This window comes from Ranitomeya variabilis, chromosome 3, assembly GCF_051348905.1.
Source record: "Ranitomeya variabilis isolate aRanVar5 chromosome 3, aRanVar5.hap1, whole genome shotgun sequence".
Classification (NCBI taxonomy): domain Eukaryota; kingdom Metazoa; phylum Chordata; class Amphibia; order Anura; family Dendrobatidae; genus Ranitomeya; species Ranitomeya variabilis.
The window spans coordinates 193,849,069-193,857,210 of NC_135234.1; the positions used below are offsets into that span (position 1 = coordinate 193,849,069).

The 8,142-nt window shown below is 44.5% G+C and overlaps 1 long non-coding RNA gene across 1 annotated transcript in view; it reads left to right on the plus strand.

Moving 5' to 3' along the window:
* Positions 1-6,560, plus strand: part of LOC143818059 (uncharacterized) — a 65,572-nt gene extending 59,012 nt beyond the window's left edge. The window contains exon 4 of the long non-coding RNA XR_013224290.1: positions 5,414-6,560. This is a non-coding gene — a long non-coding RNA (uncharacterized LOC143818059). The remainder of the gene's footprint in view (positions 1-5,413) is intronic.
* The last annotated feature ends 1,582 nt before the right edge of the window (positions 6,561-8,142 follow it).

Genomic DNA, 8,142 nt, shown 5'->3' on the forward strand with positions numbered 1-8,142 from the left:
CTGCACTTCACACTCCAGTCCACCACGGGGAGCCTTGCTTCTATCTATTAGGGCACTCCTCACACACGGGTAAAACTGGTGGGTTGGATAGGAAGTTAGAGAGAAGCTACCTGGGTTCGACCCAGAGAGGACCTGTCAGGCAGACAGAGGGAGAAGGAGGAACATCTGAGCTGCAGACAGAGGGTCCCTGTCAGGGGTGGGATCCTGACAGAGGCCAAGCACGAGATAGAATGTTACGGAGCTGCGCCTGCACCCATTGCGGCAGCATCCTAAGAAAGGACACGAAGCGAAGTGTATTGTGGAGAGTGAGAAACGAAGTCACAGCACAAGGAGATAATACCAGGACGAGTTCTGCCCCAAGATCGGCAGCCTCCTTCTGAGGCGCGTAGCCGGTGGCCGGAACACCGAGGGAGTAATTGACTCTACGTATTACTTCAGAGACTGGCAGGACAGTCAATTCCAAGTTGGCTGCCCGACCTTAAGCAGATTATCATAACAAAACAGAATGTATTGCATTCCTATCTACGCTGTGCATCATGAATCTTGTCTAAAAGTATCTCTCTTGTCTTTTGGTTTTGTATATATTTTACAGCACTCACTATTGTATCTGATGAAGGTCTTTTGTGTATAGACCGAAAACGTTTATATATGTTGAGCTGGATGCACCGAATAAAATCCTTTTCTAAAAATTTTCAACAAATATCTCCAGAGTGTCAAGTAATTCTTATTTATCTTAATACCTAAGAAGACACGGAGGCAAATTGTGGGAGAGGGGCGACACTAGGGTCCCTATAAATAAGCTCCAGGCCTACCCCGTCATACAGGTTGTCCTATCCATACCATCTGGGGGACAGAGAGAGAGAAGATCAGAAACATCCATGAAAGTTGACTATTCAGTGGTGCTCAGCAGGGAGGTACTACAACACACAGGCGCTAGTAGGAAGGCTACTGATTTCCACCTGATTAAGGGAACTCTGGATGTGCCTTCAGACAGGCTGGATTCTGCCTACCCTGTGGACGGTACTCTGGACTGTGGACGCCGAAGTCTTCAGTAAAAGGTAAAGAGACTGCAACCTTTGTGTCCTCATTATTCACTGCGCCTTAAATCGTCCACCATCAACACCTACACATCTGGGAAGCCCTGGGGACCTACTTCACCTGTGGGAAGGTATACCATCTAGCTGCCATTCCATCACCCCAGCTTACCCTTAAGCAGCGTCGGTCACCCTGATCGAGTACCACAGGTGGCTTCACGAACACCAGACAAACTACACCTGTAATTGGGAGCCCCTCAAAGGGCCACGGACCGGGTCAGGCCACCGTGACATCCCCAGAATCGAGAGAGATAGACCCGGTTCCGAGTACCCCACTGCTGTACTCCTTGGGGGCGCTCCAGTTTGACGTGACAGTATGCCCATAGAAAACATTGACCCAATCTGGCTATCATAAAGTTCATGGAATAAGGACTTAATTATGTGCATAAGAAAGAACACAGCCCAGGTAAGACTGAACCTGGCTGTTAAACCTATGCATCTCTGTTTTCTGAAGTGCATCATGTTGTCACAATGGCAGATAAAATGGCTGATCCATCATCTATATATATAATTGTCTAAGGGGTACTTCCGTCTTTCTGTCTTTCTGTCGGCAACTTCCGTCACGGAAATCCCGAGTCGCTGATTGGTCGCGCAAGCTGCCTGTCATGGCTGCCGCGACCAATCAGTGACGGGCACAGTCCGATTAGTCCCTCCCTACTCCCCCCAGTCAGTGCCCCCTGCCTGCTTCACTGCTGACACATGACCCGCACATGGTGCACGAGGTTATAATGGGGAGGAAGCAGTGAGCACTCACAATGCGGGACATGGAAATACAATAGGGAGATCACAGCGGCCGCCATCATCTGACCTGTGCCCGGGGCTCCGCACACTCCCGGGAGCAGCCACGATGTCCTCCGCCAGCAACGGCCTCCGTGCTGGACTACAGGAAGGGCGGACTATCACCCCGCACGTGAACAGTCTTCTTCGGAGCCAGCCCATGTGCTGGCACTGTGGAGTCCTGCAGGGTGCCCCGTGTGAGCCACACTCCTGGCTGGGCCCTCGGCCTCTCCGTCATCTACACACGTGTCCTGTTATTGTTAGGCGCAGGCCACGTGCTGCTCCTGCACTGCCGGAGATGGCGCCTCCGCCGCTCTCACCACCGGCCGTACATCTGCTCCTCTCATGGACGGACGGGCTGGGGACGGTCTCCAGAAAGCTGCCATACTACTTGGGCTGTGTTACATACGTCTCTGTGTTATATACTACGTGGGCTCTGCTATACACTACGTGGGCTCTGCAATATACTACGTGGGCTCTGCTATATACTACGTGGCCTCTGCTATATACTACGTGGCCTCTGCTATATACTATGTGGGCTCTGCTATATACTACCTGGCTGGGCAATATACAATGTGTCCTGTGTTATATACTGCGTGGGCTGTGCTATATACTACTATACCTATTCTAGAATACCCGATGCGTTAGAATCGGGCCACCATCTAGTGTCAAATAAACTGTAACTGTTACTTTTGCTGCTGCTTTGACTACTTCTTGTAGCCCAAATGCTGGCATAGGTGGGAGAGTACTGGGTCTGTGAGCATCACATAGGGGTCTCCTGGTCAGGTCTGTGGTCAGTAGGTATCCGTTTACCAAAAGCTTAGCAAAGGAGATGGCACAACTTAATCTGGAAATAAGTTAATTTTTACTCCCTTTTGGAAGCTGGAAAAAAAATCACCTTTTACTTTTCTAGCTAGAGTCTAAAAGGATGATGATACAATATTCATTCCATTACTTGAGTATATCAATATGCCAGTCATCCCACAAGCATTCCTGCATACAACTGGCCATGCTCGCAAGCCCTATTGGTTCATTTTCATCACCCTGCTGTGATGGTTAGTTTACATCCACAGTCATTTTCACTCTCACTGTTCCCTTTCTGTGTCAACGCTATGTCTGTCTCTACATCCACCTGCTACTATTCTTCTTCTTTCTCCTCTTCCCCCTTCTCCAAATACTGTAGCATATAACATGGAACTCAAGGGACACCAAGGCAGCAGTGAGCATGTGTGAGTTGATGTTTTTTCTCCATTACCTCTTTCAATCTGGAGTTTATACAGTAAACATATGAGGAGGATGGCATACTGTAGTTGTTTCCACATTCCTCCCTACTAACAATTTTTCTCACCTCTTCAGTAGATGACACACATCGCTCATCAGCTAGCAAAGGCGGATTTCAAAGTAGCCCTCTTTGCCGCATGATGTAGGCCATCACTGCTTTATAATGCTCAAACAGATGCTGCAACTTTTGTAGCATTACATTTCAGTGAACTATGACCTCTCAAATCAGGTGGTTCTTTGGCACACTGCTCAGTTTTTGCAGTGCTAGGAGAATATTGAATTCAAGATCTGTATCTTGCAGCGAGCGTGAGTTACATTGAGCTACCTTGAAATGCCATACTGCGATACTAGCTCTGCCAACAGTGTTGGTTGAGGAGCCTGCAGTGGTGGTGGCACTCTGCGTCAGGGCAAATCTTGATGTGGGAATCAGATGAGAAAAGCAAAGAGCTCAGCGCATTTCTCACACTGAGGCAACTGTCAGTTGAGTCAGGGATGATAATGATGTTGAGGCTAATGGTATTAGCTTGAGTAATCAACTGAGGGAAAATCTGTTTTTCTTGTGGTCACCTGGAGCGCTGGTGATTCTTCACATACTGTTGGTGAAGTAGATTCAACATTGCCTAAAAGCTCTTGCCATGGTCATGATGGTGACGAATCCTATGTGTGAGAGATTTTTCCACATTGGATACAGATGAATCATTATCAGTATGCATAATCAGATACAAGAAAATAAGTTGTAGATATCCAGGCTCCAGGGTCAGACTGGGGCAAAAAAGCAGCCCTGCCACACAAAACCCACAAGCTCACATACTAGAACATTCCCCACCCCCAAACAGTGAATTTTGCTTTACATTGTTGTGCCCCTCACTCTCCTAAAATGAGTTATTTGGACAGCCACATATGAATGGTGCCACAGTGAGTATGATTGACCACAGCTGCATCTACATGGTGCTCTACAGAGCTCTGATTCTCGAGTTTATGGAGTCCCCGCAGTCCAGCGACTGGAAATTTATCCCCTCTTCTGATAATCCATTTAAACAGGTGTTCCAATATTTTATTTTTATTTGGCCAAAGTAATACTAAAAATACTAAACCAATATTGACCTCTCCCAAAGTTCAATGTCGCCTCTTTGACAAAAGGACAGGAGGAGTGGTACTGTGCAGTGTATATATCATGGAAGCTCAGTTCACTTAGCTGCTCCTCAAGGTAGACACAGGAACACGTTTGATTAAAGTCTCTGGGTGGTTTATTGCGCCATAAACCAAAAACCCAAACTGGTAACAGAAAAACAGCCTTTCTGGCTCAAATGAAAGTAAAAAGTCATATAAAGTCCTGCCCGGTATTTCTGTGACCACACATATGGCAGCTCTCGCAGGAGCTTCAGTCTGGAGGCTTCCTTTCCTCCACACAACACAGAGAAAAAAAAAACTGTTTGGACATTTAACTCCCTCCATCCACACCCTGGAGGTGGGGATATGGTGGGTAGGCATCCAGCCCATCTCTGACCTACCCACCATGAAAGCCAGGCACATATAGCGACGGGATTGCTCTCAGCACATAACATGCTGAGGAAACACTTATGGCTTTCACATCATGCAGGAAAGCAACCCTTGCTACACATATCACCAGTGACCCTGTCATATATTCACCCCCTCTGCTAAAAGTCAAGGGCTTTGGCACCTTCAGACACCAAACAGGGAATTCAGGAGAGGGCATCTGCGTTCTCATGTAACTTCCCGGGCCTATGTTCTACATGGAACCTGAAATCCTGGAGTACTTTTTTGGTGTACTCATCAGTCACAACTACCACATCATTATCATTCATAGCTACTTCTTATCATACAAAATGAAGAGACTCCAGCTCCACAAACTATGATTTTTATTCACATAAGCAATTTGGAAGCATAGATACTCTCATCAGCGTCGCATGCTATTGCTGCTATCAGCGAGTGCAGCCGACACTGATGATTAGTAGTCATCAGCCAACGCCTGACCGGCCGTAACCTTTTCACCGCTGGTCACAGCCACTGGTTCACAATCTGTCCTCTGTGTGACAGCATGGGAACTGCGATATCCAGCAGCTGTGATACTGTGACTTCAGTAAGATCACCACCTGTCAGATCAGCTGTTTCCTACGCTGTCACACAGAAGAACCTCCGGATGTTCAGGCCCGCCATTCACCCAAACATCCATGGGTCCATCAATCCCTATTAGTAAATTTTTGGATAGCAAATTGATATTTATATTTTTGTATTTACAGGTGCAGAGCCCAGAAGGGATGCTTCCTATCCTCTCATACCGTGAACATCAGTTAATTCAGACTGAACGGAAATAAGCTTTAGCAAATATTTCACAATGGACAAGAAAGTGTTGAATATTTTTAAAATCATGTTAATATTGGCGTTATATTGGATATTTCTTCATTGCTATACAATCAGTTGTGCAAAAGAAATATGTATGCTTGTTTTCAGCTCAAAATCTTCTTCAAAGAAAAAATATGTATATTTTTCAGTGTTTATATTTGTATTATTTAGCTTTGCTGATTATAATAATGTTTTGCAGTAATTGGCATATAGCCTGATATCAAATTTTCTAATATTTTATTTAAATATTAATCAATACAATTGAATTTTATTCTATTTTTTATATTTTTGGTATAGATAGATATCAGCTATACATTGTAGCTCTTTATTTAGCAAGACAAATGTTATGCTTTTGAAGTAGGAAATCACATAATTAATGATTTTTCAGTTTTCTTTTTTATTCTTTGTTTTTGCATTTGAATTTCAGGGTAAAAACCACAGAGATGTGACTTCTGAATTCCTAACTTGATGCTTGTTTGTTAACAATAGCTATTCTCTTTTGAGCTTATGAGACAAGCGAAGCTGCAGGGAAATACATTGCAAGGCAGCTTCCCAGTATGTATTTGCGGCATATTGTTTAAATTAGCTGTTTTAACAATAGTTTCTATTTAGAAAGAGAGGTGCAATGACGGTTTGATCTTTTAAAACCTAGTGTGCCATCTGCAGAGTATTCATTAGCATGTTAGACACAGAGACACCTCCTTATTTTAATTGAATGACATTTGATGGACCAACACCCAGGGCACTCTCTGCCTATGAATGCATATTAATGTTTTTGATGTAGGCTATAAACCTTTTGCTTCTCTTCATCTACTGTATGGACTGTATATGTTTAACCTTTTAGTTTTCCTATTGTATGCAGCTTCATTTATGAACATGAAATGTAATAATATTTTACTTGCATGAATATTTATTTTGTTTCATTTTGCTTCTTGTACTTGTCTTAGTTTCCAACTGGTATTTAATAATGCGATACTTTTACAATCATGCTCTCACTACTATTAACATAATACTGCATGTATTAAAGGTATTTTTCTCTGGTCATCTTTTCTCAATAGGCTCCGAGTGAATTAGTTAAAAAAATCCTTATATCTATCTACATGACCAGCACTGCAATTCCCACAAGCTACGGTGACTCCCTCCGGTTTCAGGTCATAAAGATCCGGAAGGTGCATCACAAGACCACTGTAGCTAAGCAGTAGCCCTCAAATTATGTCTACATAAGAAACAAGTACAGTTTCCAGTTCACATGGAAAATGAAGACTTCAGCTGATAACCAGCAAATGATTGGCTGCATCTTCTGATGTTATCATCTGGGGCTTTTTAAGACTGGCTCAAGTGGCTCATGCTGTATAGCATCTTGCTAACACTTGTTTTCTGGAGTTAGCTTCATTTTCCTTTTGACTTTTTTCCAGCCAGGTCTCTTAACACTTTCCCAGCTACTTCTGTCTGCATACTGTTGCTTAGTTTGGTCGCAGAAGAAACTTGTGAGAGTAGATTATATGGGATAATTCAACTTTTATCTACACAGAACATGAGGTACATGCATCAGCTTCTTAATACAGCATAACAGGAAGTCTGAAGGACCTTTTAAAAGAGAGAAAGTGAACGCAAAGTACAACAAGTATATGCATTACATTCAACTAAGCATATAACAGTAACAACATCGCCATCTATTCTCAGAAAAGTGTAAACTCCTCCTGCACACAAATAAGTCTGTATCTTTTGCATATCTGCCAACATCCTTTCTCAACAGTAAGGACTTAGGGTACTGTCTCACAGTGGCACTTTTGTCGCTACGACGGTACGATCCGTGACGTTCCAGCGATATCCATATGATATCGCTGTGTCTGACACGCAGCAGTGATCAGGGACCCTGCTGAGAATCGTACGTCGTAGCAGATCGTTTGGAACTTTCTTTCGTCGCTGTATCTCCCGCTGTCATCGTTGGATTGGTGTGTGTGACACCGATCCAAAGATGCGTTCGCTTGTAACCAGGGTAAACATCAGGTTACTAAGCGCAGGGGTGCGCTTAGTAACCCGATGTTTACCCTGGTTACCATCGTAAAAGTGAAAAAAAAAAATGTACATACTCACATTCCGGTGTCCGTCAGGTCCCTTGCAGTCTGCTTCCTGCACTGACTGACTGCCGGCCGTAAAGTAAGAGCAGAGCACAGCGGTGACGTCACCGCTGTGCTGTGCTTTCACTTTACGGCGGCACTCAGCCAGAGCGGGAAGCAGACTGCAAGGGACTTGACGGACACCGGAATGTGAGTATGTACTGTTTGTTTTTTACTTTTACGATGGTAACCAGGGTAAACATCAGGTTACTAAGCGCGGCCCTGCGCTTAGTAACCCGATGTTTACCCTGGTTACCCGGGGCCTTCAGCATCGTTGGTCGCTGGAGAGCTGTCTGTGTGACAGCTCCCCAGCGACCACACAACGACTTTCCAACGATCACGGCCAGGTCGTATCGCTGGTCGTGATCGTTGGAAAGTTGCAGAGTGTGACAGTACCCTTATTCAGTTAAGCCTAATTTCTTCATCAGTCTCTGATGTCTTTCAGCATTCAATGCCTTTGTGAAAATATCTGCTGTCATATCTTCAGTTGGGCAGTACTCTAAATT